Source organism: Pagrus pagrus (assembly GCF_965226575.1).
Source record: "Pagrus pagrus genome assembly, chromosome: 2".
Lineage (NCBI taxonomy): Eukaryota > Metazoa > Chordata > Actinopteri > Spariformes > Sparidae > Pagrus > Pagrus pagrus.
In genome coordinates, this window is record NC_140186.1 from 15901502 (window position 1) to 15923374 (window position 21873).

Below are 21873 nucleotides of genomic sequence, written 5' to 3' on the forward strand. Positions count from 1 at the left end.
AATGAGTGGCAGCTTAGCACCAAGGTGGTGGTCCCTCTGCTGCAGCCCCGAGGACCCTTTAACACCTCAGCCACCAACATATCTCATTACTGCAACACCGCACGGTCCACACTGCAGTCAGGGCCACTCAGAGGTGTGTGTGTGTGTGTGTGTAACACTGTGTAGGAACACACCTGGATCTTGTTATGTAGTTCAGAAGAGGGGCACAGTAGCTACACATTTTAATTTCCCTCAGTTTAACTGCCTCACACACAACAGCCAGAAGTAGACGGCGTTCACAAACTATATTAAATTTAGCCACAAGATGAAGAAATCACGAGATCTCATTACGCCCAGGAATAAAGCACGTCTTCAGAATAACCAAGGCAACGTGACGAACGCACCACCCGTCTCACCGAGTCTAACTCCTTCCTCCTTTCCACTTTAGTTTCACCTCCACCCCATCATCTCTCCAGCTTCTCTCCCTGCTCCCTGAAGTGGGCAGCGAGGCCGGCGGTTGTTAAGAGGTTTTCAAGTCGATTAAATTTACAGGTGCATTCCTCGAGCCCATAGGATTTTTAAGATGATTAGAACCGGTTCTCCCTATATGCCATAAAAGAAACACCTCGCACGTTTAATATAAACAGGATTTAGCTGGTATTAGTAGGGTTTTATCGTTCACTCTAACAATTAAAGTGGCTCGGCGTGCAGGCTCGGTATGAACTCGCTCTCCTCGCCCTCGAACCGACTGTGACGCACGTTTCCCCCGTTGTTATTTACAGGTTTCATCTCGTCCCAACTTCAAGACATCTTGCTGAGTTTACTACATCGTAAGCGAGGGGGTAGAAACCTCACTTTTTTTGGCACACTTGTGCATATGGCGTTGCATTCCCCCCCCCCACAAAAACTCTCAGAAAGACTTTATGTAACGGCCCTGCGCTGTGCACAAACCAGTGGGGATCGTGTTTAATTAGAGGGAGCTCGATAAATTAGAGAAACACCCCAACAAGGCGTTATGAATAAAAGCAAGGCTCGCAGCCGCACGCCTGGCCGTTTTTACGGTGCTGATTTGTGGCAGTTGATGGATTGAGTATGCTATTTGTGCTAATACTTGGATCCAATATGTTTAATCATTAGTACATCGAATGAATCAAAATGAGCCTTTAACTGGGGTGAAACCACAGTCGCACCAGATCGGGAGAGTCCAGGGCCTCATTGAGTTTCTGGCAGCTTCCTCGCCTATAATCTCTGACACGGCACAGACGCCCACCGCACTTTGAGCGGGGCCTTTTCAAATGGGATTTCCAAAAAATCACTTATTTAACCCCGTTCGAGAGGCTTGGCATTGTTTTTATGAAAACACACGAAGGGGAGAGGAATATGAACGCAAAAGAAAATAAATATGGGAATGATTACCTGGGTGTTTTTTGAGCTTGTGCGCCCGAGTGTCTGTGCATGTACGGCATATATGCATGAGTGTGTGAGGTTAGAGTCCTGGGGATCGGTATTATGGTTGGAGCGGGGCCATTGTGATTACTACAGAGGTGCAGTATTCCCGTCCCTAAAGAGTCCAGCGTGAACCCTCACTTCAGCTTCCCATGTCCAAACACACGGCTACGCTCGCTGTTGTGCAAGCGAATGCATACAGACATCTGTTTAGGATTCCTGGCTTTAAATGAGAGATGATGCTCGCTGTACGACATGCTGATGTTTATTTGCGATAGAGCCTTTCTCAGCATTCCTACCTAAAGCTCTGCTAATACGTGCTGGCTCACTCGACAGATATATCCTCACTTTTACAAGCTGATACGCTGCAAAATTGGAGGAATGGATGGGGAGGGTAAATATTAAGGAGGAAGGAAGGGCAGTAAGGCAAGAAAAGGAGAGTTTAATCTGAGCAGGAGTGTGTGTGCGCATGCACCCGGAGACCCGGAGAGCTGCACCGCTGTGCAGGGAGACACCGAGCCGCAGCCCATTTGAAGAAGCCTTTCATTACTTCTGCTCCGTCCAGCTGGTTCCAACTGACCCCCCTCACTCTCCCGCTCTGTCTGAGCTGTCTGTCTTTTGTGCATCTGGGCCGGTCTTTAGGTAAGACAGGGCTCAGCGAGACGTGTGTTGTTCTGGAGGTAAAAGGTAAAGAGGGGCTCTAAGGGCTTATGCGGCGCAGGAGCACTACGGGAGGATTATCATTAATTCGGCGCACAATAATGCACTTGACTTTGAAGAAAAAAATGCTCATGCACGCACGCAGACACCGAGCATTTGGGGAGGGTGAAGGTGCGCTGCCGAGGGGGGCTGGAAGGTGGAGGGTCATTGTAAGTGAAGGTGCACGGGGCCGGACCTTGCCCCAGGGATGTCAGGAGGAGGAGGGAGGCGAGGGGGGGGACGGGAGGAAATAGCCAAACTAAAAACACATGCAAGGTCAAGTGTACTCCTTCATCTAGCATATAATGGTGGAAAAAGTCAAGAAAGAGCCGTGTTGCTGTGAGACTTGTCAGTCTGGATTTTTCTGTCTGCTTCTTTTCTTGCCTGTATTTTGTGAATTATATGCCTGGGGCCTCATTACAGAAACTTCTCAAGTCTGAAATCCCATCTTAACTTAGTTTAAGATGACATTTAGGATTTTTGGCAGCCTATTACAGAAACTGACTTCCTAACTGCATTTTGGAAAAAATCGTACCTCTTAGAGAAACCATCCTAAACGAAGCATTTCCTAGGTTAGGAGTCATAAGTTAGGATGGCACAGATCCCGCCGTGAATACAAAATAACAGCTATCATGTCCTAGACATGGACGAAAAACACTGGTTCTCTTCTGTCATCAGTTTGTGGCAACCTCAGCGATGTAGCCTCTGAATATGTGTTTGACTTGCTCCTGTTTTTTCCACTGGAGCACGTCGTTTCTCGAACCGAGGTGTTGATATTTATCCATGCATTGATTTTGTTCCGCTCGGATGATTGTAACTCTCTTCTCAATTGTCTTAGAAGGACAGCTAATGCTTTAGAAAGGTCCCGTAAATGGACTCTCCTACCACCCATCGTGATTACTTAGCATCGCCTTCCCATCAGATACACAGTCCAATTTACAATCTTTGTGATCACTTTCAGAGCTCTGCAAAGTAAGGCACCATCTATATATGTGATTTATCTCCAGTATTTTATTAGACGTGGGGTTATAACTATAGAAGATTGTGCCCTTAATATCATTACTCCAACATGATGGCAGATGAAACAACCAGCAGCTGCAAAATAACATGACAAATGACACTTTGACCTGCTGTTCATTAGACGCAGTTATAATCAGTACTTTTATGATGACAATGTCTCAAATGTCAACATTAACACAATGTGAAAGGGGTCACGCTGCAGTGAACCAATAGTTGTCGGCTTTATGGAGTTTAATAGCGAATTTCAATGTTGTAAAGAAAAAGCTCCAAACAACAGACACACACACAGCAAATGACTAGCTGGTGAACATAGTGGAGCATTCAGCAGCTAAAGAGCGAGATGTTTCCCTCAGGAGTTGGTACAGGAGACCAAAGCGGAGCTGAAAGAGGCTGAATATCGACCTTAAATTTAACCCTTTAAATCTCAACTTGTTTCTGCTGCCCCCAAGTGGCCAAAATATGTTATTGTAGGTTTAAATACATTTTTAAGATTGGGATCAACTGTCTTTTCATTGATTTCCGATATGCTTTCACCTATAGCCTATGTTACGTATATATATGCTCTGTCTTTTCAATAATGATAGGACTGAGCTGCATCTGACTGATGATCTGAGGACACTCTGAAGTAGGTCAGTCCCATCTGCTGACCCTTTGTTAAGGCATTAATTTCGTTGGTATTGTGCCTTTCGCTGTGTATTTTATTATTACTTATTATGAAGCACTTTGTGATGCTAAGTCTGGTTTGGTGCTGCAGAAATAAACGTTCTTACTCACCACATTAGAACAAAACAAGCAGGAGCCTCCCCACTTCATGTTGTGAGTCTCCCTTCTCATATCTCACATGCACACACACTCACTCCCACCCCGACGTGCAAAAACTGGAAAAAGAAAAACTTTAATGCGTTCAGTGGTACTGTGAGAGTAGACAGAGCATAGAGCAAATATAATGTGAATCCTTGCCCCCTGAGTGTAAGTAAGTATCTGTGTATCTGACTCACTTCTTTGATGTGTTTTCAGGAAGCATCAGCTGGCGCTGTTATTTACAACCAGCTTATAAAATGGCCCCGTGGCTCGGGCCAGATACTGAATTCTCCACTGTCAATCGCAGAATCAAAGACGGGGCGTTTTGAGACGTCTGGACGAGCCCGGCGCTTATCTCCAAGACAAACTAAGGCCACATTTCAACGCGGAGGAAGAAAGAGAGAGAAAAACACCACCTCCCTTATAATTCCAGTATTCTCAGTCAAGTGTGATGTTTATCTATTGATAGAGAAATGAAATAGTAGTTTGATATTTAAAGCTGTCACTGTGCACAGGCCGCTCGTAAATCCAGACAGCTGTCTTCCTGCGTGTGTGTGTGTGTGTGTGTCTGCTGTATGTAATGCAGTTGTGAATCTTCTGTTGGACTCGTGTTTCTGCTTAGAGCTGTGACTTGCTGATAAGAAGCAAACACCAGAGAGCAGTGGGGTTGTCTCTCTCTCTGTCTTTGTCTTCTAGCTTGTATGCGTATCAGCCTGCCTACCTGGGTTTAGCAAGATAAAAGGAGAGCTGGGAACTTATTCACACAAATAACCCCCTTTACTAATTGTTGATCATATCATTAAAGGTGAGAGGGGAAAGATGGACCTTCAATCTCTTTCTTTTGTAAAAAACTGTATATCCTCTGCCCTCGTTATGTGTCACAGCACACTGTACACGGCTATTATTTGCATATGCACTTTGAAAAGGGAAAAAAAGACAGATGAAGGTTGTGTATAAAAAGTTAGGGATCAATAAAGTCATTACAATTTATCCTGAGGTGGACATGGATGCCACATTTCAATAGTCTTTGAGACATTTAATTTGAGATACTTTCACCACAGATACCTTCCTCACGGTGGTGCCTGAGGAATAGTCAGCAAGCAAATTCACCAAGTAGATGCTGAGATATTTAAACTCTGACCTGCTGTTGACTGGGAAAGTCAGTTGATCACCAGAGTCATTAGGATTAGTCCACTTGGCACCATAGATATCTGTTTCTGATTTCAGCAATCCATCTGGACGAAAGTGGTGCTTACCAGAGACCTTAGAAGAGAGGAGAGAAACCACTTCAAACATTTTGAATAGAAAAGTCTGTAATGCAGAGATGATGATGCCAGTCGTCTGCTTCATCGCAGCAGAACCGGGAAACATTTCAGCAAATCAAGAGGCTGAAGAACTGAAGAAGCCTCGTGGATGAGAGGTGAAACGTCTTCAAGAAACTGAATCACGTCCACTAGCCTACGATACAGAATCCATATATGTAGTTTTTATGTCACAGTGTCCATTGACAGTGAAGTTATGACTCTCTCTCCATTCTTTTAGATACTGGCCCGGTCTTGATAGCCTGAAACAACGGCCCGGGGGTGTTGCAAAGATGGCTGCTAAGTGGCAGCACTTACCTAAAAAAGACGTTGTTATGAACCGACCGCCAAATAAAACTAAATTATATAAGTTAGCACAGGTACAAGAAACTGGATTCCTAAAAGTTTTACTCAAGAGAGCAGATTAGAAAAGTGTCCGCTAATAGATCAACATTACATCCCTGTAGGAAATCAACACAGTACTTTATTTAGCGAACACACATATGGTCCAAAACTGCAAATTAACAGTTACTGAGGGTGTTGTAGGCTAAAAGCAACACATTAGATTGGACAGCTAGCATAGTAGTTAGCTTGGTAAGAAGTAAACTGATAAAAACTTAAACTAACAATAACAAAACAGCTGGATGTGTCAGGGGTTGCTGCTAGCAACATAAAGGTCGCCTGAAACCAGCGGCAGAACAGTGTTCGTCACCTTCGGGGGACATGAGTCTTGGTAGTCACACCTACCATGTGGGTTCGCTGTTCGTGTCCTTGTGTGGACATCGCTGTATTGTTGCTCAGAAAGGTGGCTGAGTGTGCGTTGCCCTCACTGTCACCCGAGACCCAGATGGTACTGTCAAGATCCCCACGATGCACTGCTACGTCAGGCGCCTTGTGCGCTGAAGCAGCACTCACCTCTGACCTCGCACAAATGCACAAAAAAGGTGAGCCCAAGATATGCACACACACATACACTCGCACAGACCTCTTTTTTTTTTTTTTTTTTTAGCTGACATCAACGTCAATCACAGTGTGTGTTAATGTCAGGCGAATAGGCGTTGTCGGTGATATACAGCCGGAGCGCAGGAGAAGAGGAGGGTCGAGACGGAGATGGAGAAGATGAGGGTGGAGGGGAAAGGCAGTTTAACAGCTGTCTTCATACATCATCTGCCCTTCTGATAACTCCTCTGAGCTCACACACACATTCACACTTGACAAGCAGGAAATATACTGCAAGCTAAATTTGTATTGGTGCGCTAATGTATGTGTATGTGTGTCTGTGCAGTGTCGTTCTTTTAAAACAAAGAGGTAAGTTTCCACACACAGTCCCCTCCTTGCAACACTTTCATTGATGCCCGGCTTTCTCTGGTGTCTTTGGTGGAAACTTACCATCGCTCCTGTCTTTCAATTACACTCCTCTCTGCTAAATATATTAGAAAGGACCCCCACCCCCTCTCTCTGTCTCCCTGTCTTAGTAATAGGACGAGGTTTATAAGGCTCGGCAGGCCTGGCTAATCTAACCCACATGCCAATAGCGCTGTGCCCGTTCTCTCTCCTGCTCTAATGAAGCTAACACACTCTCTGAAATCTACGCTAGTGTGTGTGTGTGTGTGCGTGTGTGGGAACACCAGACCTGGCAACTCCACCTCAGTCTGGGCCAACAATGAGACACCGCAGGGAGGGAAAGTAGGAAAGTAGAGTTTCTCACTTTAAATCAGTTATGATTTACACACACCCACTCGCACACATGAACATAAGCTCATCCACACACAGATGTTTCAGCTAATTGATTGCGAGTGTGCGCCGCACAGACTTATTGCTCGTGATTGGCTCTAAGTGTGTGGTGTGTTTGCGGCTGAGACTAATAGACCACACAGCAGCGCGCCGCTCCTTCCCCACCCACACAGATATAATTCAATCAAGAGTCGAATCGAACGCAACTGCTGTGCACTGCTTTATATGGTCACATGAAGAATGAGTTGAAGTTGCTATCAGATGAGACTTTTTCTTTGTGTGTGCACATTCTGCCGCACGGTGCTGGAAACGTGTGAGAGGGGACACATGCTGAGGTTTAACGCTGGAAATGTCTGTCAGCGAGCGTGTGTGAGTGAGTGTGGTGACTGATGGAGTGTGTGTGAGAGTGACTAATATAGGCTATGTCATCTCACACATTCACGATACCCAGCGCGCCACCGTGAGATCCAGGAAGGACTGCAGGAAACTAGGATGGGATGTTTTCTTGTGTCTTTAAGCGCGTGTGTGAATTCAAGAGTGAGCATTTTTTATAAGTTTAAACAGAGGAAGCGAGGGAAAGGGAGGGAAGCTCTGCGGAGATTATTCAGGCACTTTGTCCAGGCACGTCGAGTATCTGTGTGTGTTGCATGAACGTATGTATGAACAGCATGTGTGTGTGACAACTGCTGCATGTGTTCGTCACACAGTTGGCGAGACATCCTGTAGGGCTTGGCAGCACAGTAGGACGCAGCGTACCCTTTTGACTCCGCTGCGTGTGTGAGTGTGTATCTGTGAATGCGCGTGTGTGTGTGCGCACATGTGTGTGCTGACAGGATTTACTATTCGTCAGTCCGTCCTGTCATCACCTCGTAACTCCTGGACAGGCCGGGATCCTTAAAAGAGACGGAGAACCAACAAAAAGTTTAGTCTCACGTTCATCGCCAGTATTGCTTTAAGGGTGAGACGTCGAAAGACATCATGTCATCACAGTCCTGTTAGGTTTTATCTGAATCGGTAAGTCAGAGGTTAAGATTGAAAGATTTGAGATTTAACTTCGGAGTGGAGCTTTATTCCAGGATGGTGATCCCTGCTCCTAGCCTCAGCTTTACTGTTTAAGAGTACGGTATGTCTTTTCTGCTGCTAGGGGTCGAAACAATGAAACCAAAAGAATTAGTTTGATGATGCCAGTAGTGTGGGATCATGGGAGTTTGTTGTCTTCTCTGTCAAACAACCACCAAATGCGTCTTTCTGATGTAACTCGGGCAAAAATGTTTATTGATTTTATTCTTTTCAAAGTTTACCTTTCCGCTCTTTTTCTATACAAATAAAATGAACACGTAAACGAAACTTAAAAACACCAGACATCACCTGACAAAACACTGAAATAAAAATAAACAGACAACAATATCCAAACAAGGAAAAATCGTAGTACAAACGATAAGTGACAACGTGTGTTTGCGAGAGCATGGGTATGAGTGCTTGGGTGTGTGTATGCATTAACATTACAAGGGCGGAAGAGAGCTGTCTTAATAAAGAAAGAGAGAAAAGAGGAAAAAAGATGGACGGGGTAGGAGATGAAAAATGCTCAATGATGAGTAAATATATTACCTCGTGAAGTTTTCCTAGCCGACAGCCCTCCTCCCTCTCTGACATATCACCTGGTATAACCTAGAAGTTATAGCGACAGGCGACCAAATGAAACGCTCCGTTACCTTGATTTCTCTGTGTTTGAACGTTCTTGGAAACATTTGGGATAATGTGGGTACACAACTCAACAAAATATACAGCAATGGATAGTTGTTTTTAGACAATTTAATGTGGAAATGTTACATATTTTATCTTTAAATGCCCTCGATTAGCTACACTCGTGTTGCTAATTGGAAAGGAAGATACAATGTCAAGTTCCTTTTAACCGACCTGAATTGTTTCTATTAGTATTAAAGCAACGTTATGTAGAAATTGGCATTTTGTGCGATTTGACGCCCCACACAGTGTGTACAAATCTCAGGTCTGAGACAGTTTGTCAGACGTAATGTAGGTGCTGACTACACAAAAACTCATTACGTCGTAACAATGTTAAAAGTTGAAAACTTGTACCTTGAAGTAAACGTGTGTAACGCTGTGATCCTGCCCTCTCCCTGAAGATACATAGTGCAGACACAAGTGACAGCTGAGACAGAGACACCATTCACCCTGTTACAAGACACCTTACCATGATCATCACTGAAGCTGTAATGTTAAGGTAAAAAAAAGTTAAATAATGTTTAATATGCATTTTATTTAAATGTAACACTGGTTTGCTCAAGCTTCTTTAGTTCTTTGACAGAAAGAAAGAGAGAGATATGTCTCTGACTCAGCGTCTGACGTAAGTATATTATCAGTCTCAATCATTTGGCATTTTATGTTGTGGCATTGTTAAAGTTCAAATTTCTCAACACTTTTGGGGGACTTTCTGTATATTCCATGTTGGATTAAAAGTTGTTGTTGAAAGTTTATTTTCGACTTTGGAATCAGCAGCGAACGATAATTAGAAAGTTTAAAGGTTAATGAAAACAGAGCGAACTCGCAAACAACTGAGGTTCACAATTCTGCTTGTTCAGTTTCTCTAAACAACTCGGTGTCTAGAAGCCAAATGATGCGATGCGAGTCCAATTGGCCTCAGTTACTCCAATATGTAACATTAATGAAAGCTGAGGAGGAGGCGTAGTTCTCACTGACATCAGAATGAGTATGTAAAATGACAGTAAGCTGATAATGAATCCTCATTTCGGCGTAAACTGTTTAAGAGATTTGGTACAAAATTGAAAGCGATAGTCTTATTACAAGAATCGATTTGCAGAAACATTTCAGCTGGTGAGATTTTTCTCTTTCTAAAGATATTAAACGCAGGGATGTGGGTGATGTATGTATGGATGTTACAAAGATGGAGGGAGAGAAAGAGTGCATCCATTTAAATGCAGACAACAAAACTTAAACTTTCGGTCGAAGCCTTTTCTCTACACCACCTCCCCAGTGTAACCTACAAGTGTCAAAGAAGAGGGGAGAGCTTTGGTTTTGTGTGTCTTTGAATGTGTGAGTGTGTTTGGCTATGTGCATGCCCGTGGATTCGTGTGTGTGCCGAGCTTTAACGATCAGAGTGACTTTCCCGTCTCCTTCTCTGTCTGGTCTTGGGATCATGATGTGAGGGCAGCATCAGACTGACAATGGGGAGGGACAGACAGACTGAGGGGAAGAGAGAGAGACAAGAGAGTCTGGGGCCTTTCAGTCAGATGGATGGATGGACAGACTGACTGACTGACAGTGAGTCAGAGGCATCGAGGGCTGTGATTGGCTGATTCCCTCAGGGAGGTGATGTGGTATTCTGCGGTCACTTTGGGCCGAAGCTGTTGTTGATCCCCTGAATGTCACCTACTGAATATATTACACAAGGACAGAATTTTAGCCATTCATTATGTCCATCTTCATCACCCCGTCGTGAATTTACTCTAATTTCTTTCTTAAGGCAGCTGTAATTTATGTTTTTACATGAACAATAGATCACATGACTACTTGTATGTGAAAGATGGCGACCTGATTATGTTCAGCTTTTATTGTTTTCCAGCCCCCAAACCTCACTGTCTTGGTTCACTTTCACCATCCACATCAGAGTTAGTAGTTAGTTGGTGAACACAGTGGAGCATCAAGCAGCCGAAGAGCCGGATATTTCCCTCAGAGGATGGTGGAGACCAAAAACTGAGCTAAAAGAAGAGGGTGACCATTGACAGCTGGCCAGAAACATGTCTCCAATTGTATGTTAATGTATCTCCCTGATATCCCATATGGAAATGTAAAATGTCAAATACACATAAATCACATACACCCTTGGATATAAGGAGATACAGGTTAATAACATATATGAAATACTATAGTAAAATGTGGATATGTGCGTACATATAATGGAAAATGTGTATATGTTTAATTATCCAATGGAATTACATGCTGCGGCCGTACATGTTAAAGGCTTGCTATGTAAGAATTTTAATTAAATGCATTTAATCAACTTAAATTATCAACAGAAAGTTGATTTTGATGGGATTTCATGTTGTTGCTTACAGGCAGGAAAAAACCTTTCTTTCCTAATTTTCCGATTTTTTTGTTTCTTTTGTGTCTTTTGTTTCATTTCTAACAGTGCTTTTGTGCTTAGTAGGAGCCAAATAAACATTTCAGACAGAGGAATGAGATGTAAATGTGTCATGGACCCACATGATTATTTCCATTCTTTCCTAATGCTCATCATCCCATTTCATCTCATCCCTTCTCCTCCGCACAACACAGACATCAAGTGCCCTCAGAGGCTCAGAGATGGAGGGCTTCTCTGTCTTAAGGGCGAAGCGATAACTGGAGAACCTCAATATGTTCTGATGGTGGAACCGATAGAGCTCAGAGGGGCTGGCTCAAACACATGGTTCTACTAATGTCCATCTGGAACTCATCTGAATATTATCTGCATACTTTGGACTTAAAATAGAAAGAAAGCGTCTGAGACTGAAAACGTGGAAGGTGAAAAAAGTAATTCAAACTTTCTGAGTGTTGACATCCTGCGTGTATATATGGCCTCACGTCACGTCTGCGACCTCGACTGTTTACATCAGAGATTCCCTGTCGAAATCCTCCACTGTTCATGTGTGGATGTTGCTGTGTAAGCGCGCATACGTGGGTGTTTATATGTGCATGCCTATGCGTATTTAAGTGCTTGCTGGCAGTGGTGTTATTGATTTGCAAGGGTGAATTCATGTTGAAATTCAAGGTGGGCTTTCCGTCTCGTCCGTTCCCCTTGGCGGATGGAGCTCCCTGTAGATCTGCATGCACTCTGCACACCCTCTGTTCACTAATTCATTAGTTTCACTCTCACACAACTATCAAACACCATCATCTGGCATGGAAGTAGCTGCTGAAGCAAGTTTGCAATTTCACCTTTGGGGAGGAAATGCACAATGCAGCATACTAAATGCCGTACAGATGTAGAAAGTGTAGAGCTCTTCCTTTTTTTCTCTGTTAAACTGCAAACTGCTGCTGCAATAATGGTGCGTCTGAGAGGACATGTCTGGAATATTGTCGTTTGTGTAATAGATAATATTTTACAACTTAATTTATGTTAGTCATGTTTTATTTGGTTTGCATATAGTTGTGCTAAGTGATATCAAGTGATTATAATGTATCACAGACACATCTACTGAGTTTAAAGTTGTGCAGTAGAGTGAAAACAGAGTTCCCTTTCAGAAAGCAACAAAAAGGAAACAGATCCAATTGATTATGGTGGGTCCCTGGCAGACTTTTAATCTAGTGCCACGAGAAGAAGAAATGTTATGAACCCTGGACTTTGTTATCTAGCGCTACCATCTGGTCAAAGTTTCAATTTAATGTTTATAAAAGTGAGTACATTCCCATCAGCTGTATTTTGTGTGTAGAGCTAACTGGTAAAGCAAAGATGGTGAGCATGGTAATCAGTACACCTGCTAAAACTAACATGTTAGCATTGTAATTGTGAGCATGTTAGCCTGCTAAGTTAGCAATAGGCTAAGTACAGGCACAAAGACCCACTAGCATAGCTGTAGACACGAAGGCTTGTTGTTATTCAGTAGCTACTTGAGTATCAAAGGTTTAAGGTCAAAAGAGGTTAAAGATTAATATATTACTCATTTTACAGGGTGTGGAAGATGAATTGGAGTCTCACGGCCTGGTGAATGAAGCTGCTCTGTAGTCTGGTGGTACTGCAGTGGATACTAATGTATCTTTTGCCAGATGGCAGCAGGGTGAACAGACAGTGGCTGGTGTGGGTGTTGTCTTTTAGTATCCTTTGGACTCATCTCACTTCACCGATATCACTGATGCTCTGTAGGTGGGTACCAATGATGTTCTGGGCGGTTTTAATCACCCGCTGTATCCAAACTGTGATTTAATTCAGGCTTGATGAGTGAGTGTACTTCTGTCTTATTATCAGTAATGCCTTGCTTTACATTCGTTCACCGCAAAAGCTCATCTCAAGGACTTGTCCAGTACAACCACAGCCGTCTGTGTTGGCCAGATCTACCGGCTCGGGGCTTACATACTTTATTCAAGGGGACCCAGGTAATTGTTGAGAAATGAGACAGTGTTATTCATTTACTCATCCAATACACCTATCCCCCTATTGTCACCATTGATGGCCTGCTGCAGCAACTGGAGTTATAATAGAGCACTTTCAGAGTTACAACCCCCCCTTTAGCACATTTCCCCATAATTGGGGAAACATAATTGACTTCCACATAATGCTTAATTTATGTAGATACATTTTCACTTTTGGTTTTGACCTCTTTTCATGACAAGTCACTTATATGGTGTGCTTGTTGTACAAGTTATGTTGTTCTCCAGCAGTGCTGCCACCACCTAAGATGTGCATAAATCTCCCAAACTGCAGCTCTATCGAGGTAACTGAACCAAGAAATATCATCTGCTCTCTTTCTCTTGTCTTCCTTCAGTCTCTCTCCTGCAAATGTTGTCACTAAATGCTTAAAAGGGCAGACACGAAGGAGAGTGTCTGCTTATTCATCCTCTGAAGCTCTCTGCCTCTCTCTCTCTCAGCTCGTGGTACAGTAGCAGCACCGCCCACAGTCCGGTGCTAAGTGACCTTTTCAGTGCTGACCTCCTTGTGAACAGTGACCTCCGGCCAGGTTCAAGAGTCACCACAGCAACATAGCAGGCCTGTCATCTCATCCACAGGGTTTGCCTGGTTAACCACTGCCCAGCAAGCAGGATGTTTGTGTGTGTGTGTGTGTGTGTGAGAGAGAGAGAGAGTGTGTGTGAATGTGTGTGTGTACTTGTTCAAAGTGTATGACTGTAACAGAAGAGCTTTCTAAGTGTGACCCACATAAAAGGTCTCAATGAGCCTCAGGACTCCAAACTTACATGCCTTACAAGCAGACACGGACACACACCTACATACACACACACACACACACACACACACACACACACACACACACACACACACAATGGCTGATGGTTCCCATGGTGACTGTGTTCCAGTGAGTGGGATTTTCCAGGCGGCGTCCGGAACGGCGGACACTCCAGAGTTTGTCCTGGAAGTTCGCTTTGATCTAAGTGGGTAGATCAGCCCAAAGGGAGGACAATTCCTGACCCTTTACACACACACACACACACACACGCACGCACACACACACAGATTTGTATTTCTATACTTGTGAGGATGACCGTTCACAGAAAGCATTTCCTAGCTCGAACCCACACTGTAACCCTCACAGTTACTGTACTCGCCTTATTCCAGCTCTTACAAATACCTTACATTCAAGCTGTACACAGAATACTGATGCATTATTATCTTATAAAGTTGTTATAGTGAACATCCAGAGCAACATAATCATTCATTTGAAGTTATTTGTCCACCTTATCACTCTCCTTTGTTGCTCTGCTTTGGTCTGCACCATCTCCTGAGGGAAATCTCAGGACCTTTAGCTGCTGAATGCTCCACTGTGATTACCAGCCATTAACTTGGTCTGTCTGTGGTTTGGGGTCAGTAGTTTTATTATTGAAAAGAGCTGCGTGATGCTTCTGGAAATGAGAGGAGTGAGGACCAAAACGTTAAAACCTGGAGGCTATAAAACCAAAAAAATGGGCTGAAAGGTGCTAAGCTTTGGAAGAACAAAAATGTCCTCACCCTCAAGGTGTAAAACTCAAATTGGTCCTCACGAATAGAGTCAAACACAAAGCAGTCCAGTTTCTTTATGATGTCTGTAGAGAAAGGGTGGACTAGACACCAGTTATAAACCTTCTGTCTCCTCAGATTTTATAGCACTGGCACTGCTTTCTATGTGTGAGTGTGAGAATGCAGACGTAATGAAAGTTAGTATGTTTCTACTTCGGCCTACTGACACATTTAGTATCTGTCTGAAATCTGCTCTGAAAACTCAGACACGCAAGTCAGCCTGAAGTTCCCACCAAAGACTTGAGACTGGGAAGATGAGGGATAGTAGAGAGGACTTGCACACAAACATCCAGAAACCAAACCAGGTAAAGAAAAATTAGCTCAAAGTTCATTCTTGGCCTCAATTCTTGGAAATAGTAGTTTGACTTAATAATCTTAAGACAAGAACCTCTTTTTAAAGAAAGAGATCAGCTGTCTGAAAACACAACACAGCATCGACTTTAAAGGGGTCGAAGTCATCGACCAGGAGTCACCTGATGACCCTAAATACCACAAATGATTTCCGATTGCCAGGCCAGCTCCTTGCATAGATCACATGACAACTAACCTGGGAAAAGGATGAATCAATAAAATCCGTCTAGATTGAACATCATTAGTCAGACCTTGTGACTTTTCATTTTCCTTTTGTTTTTGTTTTTTGGGATCCGAGACATTTCTTTTAATAATTTCGGCTAACCCCAGTTGACACCAGTTGAGTCCTGTGTGTGGTTAGCTCTAGTCAACAAAAGTACATTGGAAAGTTCTGTTGAATAATAAAGTAAACATAAAGCTTCAAGTCACTGTTGACTTTACAATATTAAACCACAACCACAGTCTTTGCTTTGACCCGGTGCTTTCACTGCCTAAACACAATCATACAAAACTGCAAATCATGCTTTAGTTACTATGAGCAGATAGTGTTTTGAAAAAGCAACATTTCATTAATTTTAGAGTGTATTTGCTCTCAAGAGATTGCTGCATGGCCAGAAAAAGTGTTTTTTCATCTCCATTTAACTTTAGTTTCACTCACAGTAACACGATGATCAACTAAAGGCAAATGAACTTCATGTTCCTGCCTGAAGCTACACTACATGAGTTTCATATGGAGTTACAAGATATCTGTAGAACACACACAATCAGATTAATAAGAGCTATTATTATTGTTATTATTATTATTATTATTATTATTATGGGTTAAGTTTCATGCATGTTGTCTCTCAGATCTTTTCTTCTTTCCTGTTTCCTTTTATCAACATAACTAAATAAATATTTGAATGATTAGCCAACTTCCGCTACATTTATCACACATAACTCATCTGTCATTTTCATTTTTGCCAGCTGGAAAAATGAAACAGCCTTTATTTGTGCTTGGCTGGAGCAGGGGTGTGTTCAAATTACGGTATTGGACTGGCACTGATCTCTTGTGTGTCATAACCTCACTTTCTGTGTGAGGGGAAATTTCCTGTAACATTATCCTGAAATACACGCTTGCTGTCTGGGAAATGCTCTCAGAATGTCACAACTTCAGCTTTCTCTCTCAGACACAGATGCAACATCTGAAAATAAAACTGTCAACTGATCAAAATGACAGAGCTGAAAATATGAACGCGAGGTCACGACTATCTTTGTCTGTCTGTCTGCCTCGCCCTCTTTGTCTGTCTCGCTTTTTGTAAGAAAACACAGATTCCTCTCATTCTCCAAGTAGTAATTTCCTCTCTATTGATTGACGTGTCCTGTTGAAGTCATGACAAAAGAGCCAGTTAACACACGTTCACGTGGGGGGATCAGGTGACACACACAAAGGTTAGTGCAGAGGTTGCGGAGAGAGGTGAATGAAGGTGGTGGAGTTACAGGCGACAAGGCTGCCAGACTGGTAAATGCAGCTCGAGTCATTGTTTCAGCATTTGTAAGTGTTAAACAACTGGATGTTTCTGACAAGAGGCCACGGTGTTTCAACATTTGTAAGCGTGACATCACTTAATATTTTTAAGGAGACCTCGGAACAATTTCCAGCCACAAAAACTGGATATTACTGATGAGAAATTGGATAATCTCAGATCATGTTTGTTGTGACAAAACTGGGTGTTTGAGACATTTCCAGCTGTGTGTGTGGTGACCAAAATACGTATTTCAAGGCAAATCATATTTTACTAACTTCAATCAACTGTTTCTGTGCCAAAGGCAACTTCACTGCAAATCAGCACTGCAGCATTCTCCTAAAGACATTATTTACATGTTTTTTTGTTTTTTTTCTATCTTTTAAAATCTCCACTGTAGCTTCTGAGGTAAAAGCGTTAGTGCACACCTTGTCTGAAGTGGGTGCATGAGCTTGCCCACGTGTCAAGTGTGAAAATAATGTATTTTTAAATTAACTTGGGACTTCAAGGGACTTGGATTGAGCCGGACGAGCCGTATGCAGTCATCAAAGTCCCCATCTACTTCAGCTGTTTAGGAAAATGCTGCAACTGTGTTTTGCTGTGAAGCTCCAGAAATGTGTGGTGGTCTATGAAACTTCACCTGACTTTCTGTTGGTATGGGGGTGAGTAGATAATGACTGAATTTTCATTTCTGGGTGAACTGTTCCTTTATGCATTAAGGATTTCTCAAACCTTCTGAAAATAACAGTCTGCACAGATGAAAGATCTGCTGTGCTTTGGGTGAACTGACCCCTTCTGTCTTCTGTTCTGCATACCAATTAAGAGAAACTATAAACAACATGACATCACATCGCATTGTGTTGTCCGTCTTGCCCTTTTCTGCTGTTAATTTGTGTTTACTGTTGAATTTTGTGTTTCCATTTTGTAACGGTTGGTAAAGCGTGAAAATGAGCATGTTTTTCCATTTAATTAGACTACAAATTGTTGCTCAATTTTTCCATGCATTTCAAAAACAGGGCTGCCTCGGCTGCGGAGCCGATCCTCTCTGTGGAGAGCCGGGCAAATGACCAAACTCTCCACTTTGATATTGTTATCTTTGCTGTCACTGCTGCTGTGCCTCAAAGTTGGTGTTCAAAGCCAGTATTGACTCTCTTCAATCCACATGGGAGCCTAGAAATGTTTCACTTCAGACACTTCATAATAGATTTTCATACCAGTCAACATCCCTCACGGTCCCCCCAGAGTAGAACTTGTGCACATAAATCATCCAACAACTTGATATGAACATGTAATTACTGTTGCTCAGTCTTCTGATCGTGTTGCGGTCGTGTTCTGCTAATTTTTCTGTCCGACCTGCGCATGTTATGGATGTAATGGGAGACAGAGCCCTGAAGGCTTCTTATCAGGCCCATCAACAGGTGGGCTTTTACTTTATAGACGCAAACACACACACACACACACACACACACACACACACACAAACCAAAACTTGTGCACAAACTCCTCCAGGTTAAATACCTGAGAGCCAAGAACCGCAATCCCTGCCGCACTCCACCCCCAACAGAGAGAGACACACACACACACACACACACACACACACACACACACACACACACACACACACACACAGACACACACATCCACTCTCTCTCAGACACACACACTCACTCCCACATACCTCGGAGTAAAGCGAGCGTAGCCGAGCACTTGCAGCTCACCCCCCCCGCCCCTCTGCCCGAGTTTAATCTGATTTCACATTCAGAAATACAGGAACACACACATGCCACGCACGCATACTACATATACTCCAAGCGCACACACACATGCACAGAGAGGAGGGAGGGAGGGTGTGTAGAGTTTCTGCGTTGAATCCTTGTGTAAACACCTGCCAGTAATCTACCAGCTGAGATGAATCCAGATGAAACAAAACCTGTTCTTACAGTTCCTCTTACAGGCCGCTTCAGTCTGCTTCACATCTCAGTGTGAACCCTGTGAGACTCGGCGCTGCGCTGATAGGAGCCTGGCAGCCCGGTTGTGATTCTGCATATGAATGCGAGCCTTCATCGTTCCACATGATTGTTACATGATTGCAGCACTTCTTTGGCGCTGTTACCCAACCCTCGAAAAGAACTTGTGTGGAGGATCCAGCGCCAGTACCGCACAGGACGCAGGGTGGGGATTTTCTGCAGTGGCTACCACAAAAGACCGGAGGCCGTGATTATGATAAAAGCCTATTTCATGCTCTCCATGGCCCGATTCCAAGCTGCCAGTTCACCAAAAGTATCTCAGGGATCGTAGATGCATGGGGCCTGCCTTTGGGTCAACAGACGAAGGTGCATGATCTCAAGGGTTTAAGGCCTCTTAATGGGAGTCATCCTCGTTTTCTTGTCCTTCTTGTTCTTTCATCTAGTCTACTTGTTGTTTCCCTCTTGAAAGAGCACACATTTCGTATAAAGTGACTTTAAAAAGCTTTTTGTTATGACCTTGTGTGGCTGGAGCTTCAGGGTCTGAAGAGTGAAGCCAATACAGAAGTGCCTTAGACCTGAACTCTTTCTCATGGCCAGCAGGGAGCTACACTGGATGCAAATAGAAGAAATAAGACCGTACTTCTCACTTAATTTATTACCTCAGTAAACAGTTTCCTAATGCGTTTATAGTTTTTAGTCTTCTATGGTGCAGCACGATGTTCCTTTTGTAAATTACGGTCTAAGTTAGAGTAAAAGAGCACTTAATTAGAGAGAGACATGTCATCTCCATGGACCATTTATTTTAAAGCAATGGCAGATTGTAGAGCCGACGAACCAATTTGACAAACCACACGGTGACGTCTCTTTGGGTTTACACTTCGTTGTCCCAAGTCACCAGTGATATTATTCAATAAAGGTGACAAATGCAGGTTGAAGTAATAAATTATGGGGTTTGAGCCTCATTAGATGTCAAAACACTGAACAGTGGAATGGGTGAAAAAATGATGTTTTAAATCAGTAAAGTTGTCAGGTATCGGTGATACAAGGTCTACCAGGAACGTGTCCTGGCACATATTGCCGCATGAACTTTCATTTCGTTGCTGCAAAAGTTGAGCCACTTTAAACATTTTTGCAGAATTACCCTCAATTTTGCTGCTAGACCTTTCAGCCTCTGGACCTCGCTGTGCCAACAAAGTGCTCTCTTTCAGGTTGCGATGCAGCTCTAATGTCTATCTGAACACGCTCTTAGTCTGGTCCTACACCTGTCATTTCCTGTAATGTTCACAGCGATTTTCCTGAAAGATTTTAGCTGCCAGCGAGTATGTAACCCCCCCCATCTTCATATATTTCATATGTTTTATTTGTAATTTATGCTGTAAGGGGGGTCTATTTTAAAACAGTGAAAACAAAGGATGTAGTTTGATGACAATGTGAAGTAGCGTGTTTTATTGTTAAACAACCATCATCGCTGATGGAAATCTGATGTGACTCAGGCAGAAATGTTCACAGTTTTATTCAAGTTTTAGTAATGTTACATTTTGTCACGTTCGCCTTCCTTCCTCTCTCTTAATCCTCTATCCTCTAATGTTTTTCAGAAGTTTTGCCAACAGGCGACCGAATAGAACCGTTAACTTGAATACATTAACAGATTTCTCTGGGTTTTGAACATTGTTGGAAACATCTGTGATGTTGTTGTTGGAGATATTCAGATTTTCAAAACCATGAAGGTGCAATATGTAAGAAATTTAGTTTAGAGCATTCAAAAAGTAAATCAATTATCAACAGAATGAAGAAATAACAGTTCTGACGTTATATCATAGACGTCTATGTAGCGTGCTAACCAGCTAACCCCGGCCTATCCTTTTTCATAACTCCACTTCAGGCCCCCTGTCTGGGCCATTAGTTTAGGCTAACTGAGCTAACTAGCGAACAGCATCCGCAGTTATTAGCAGTTATATAATGACATGCTTCGCCCTATTTGTATGAATTTGAGAGGATGCCAATTCTTACATGTTGCACCTTTAATGAGCAAATGATTGTACATTTATAAATATGAGTAGTAATTCAAATCAAAACCTTCACCAGCCCTTCATTGTTTCACTGACGCCTCTGCATTGTGATCCTGCTATCCCAATGCAGTGCAGTCACTGATATAAGTAAAGACGCTGCACTTTTTGACACAACCTGCATCAGGCTGAACATGGCCTTTTGGTCTGGTGCTACTCCTGTGATTACCTGTCAGTAAGGCTGATAGCAGACTCACACTTCATCACACAGTTTTCATAGATCAAGAGCCATCGAGCGTGAGAAGAACAACACCTAATCAATGATTTCCTCAAAATCAGTGGCGACTGGAAATCTAATTTTTAGCTGATTCTCCACAATCTGAACAAGATTTCTTTTCATGATATCCATGACCGCAGTCAGAATGCAGCCAACAGCTCTGATTATTGAAGGTACGGTCTTCCAGCTCCACACCCTGTGAGAAAAATCCTGTTTTTCCTTCCCTTTTAAATGGAAAGTGATTTTTACATTCTTTCCTCAGACTAGAGGATAGAAAGGGAAGCCGCAGAGGGGGAGCGATACTCTAATGGCAGTATCAGAGCACAATAATGATAGATGCAGGTTTCAGGCCTAATCCACAGGGATGCATGTGCGGGGCATGATGGGATTGATAGAACTATTAGCTTTGCTGCTATCGCTCCGGTGCTGCTGCTGATGAGGCTGCTGATTGACGGCCCGGTGAGCAGCAGCCTGTTGAGGTCAGGTTTGTGGGATGAGATTCATTTACCTTCATTTACATATCAATCTACCAAACTGGAGACTGGGATTACGCAGGAATTGTCATTTCATTGCTATTCAGAGTGTCGTGTGAGTGTGTCGCCGGTTATATGTCGTCTACATGAAGAATGTTAATTTCTGCTGTCAAGTAGAGACTAAGTGTGTGTACGTGTGGGAGACACAACGAGAGAATATCTTCCTCCTAACTGATATGATGTTTGACATTTCATTTACCGCTCCTGACCGGTGAGGTTAATAATGCTACAAAAAGCAATCAGGGCGAGCCGCACATACACAACCCATGCAGAGATACAGTACATGCACACACACACATACACACGTTCACTCTAATGCTTTCCAATCATTTCAGCCGAGTTAAGTGGCCATAAATAAGATGTCATTTTTAAACCAGGAATTTAAAACCCTCTCCAAATCTCATCTCCCCATCAGCATGAGCTCTTTCCCAGCTTTGGACACACACACACACACACACACACACACACACACAGGAGATATATAGCAGATCTACTGTATGTGTGTCCGATGGT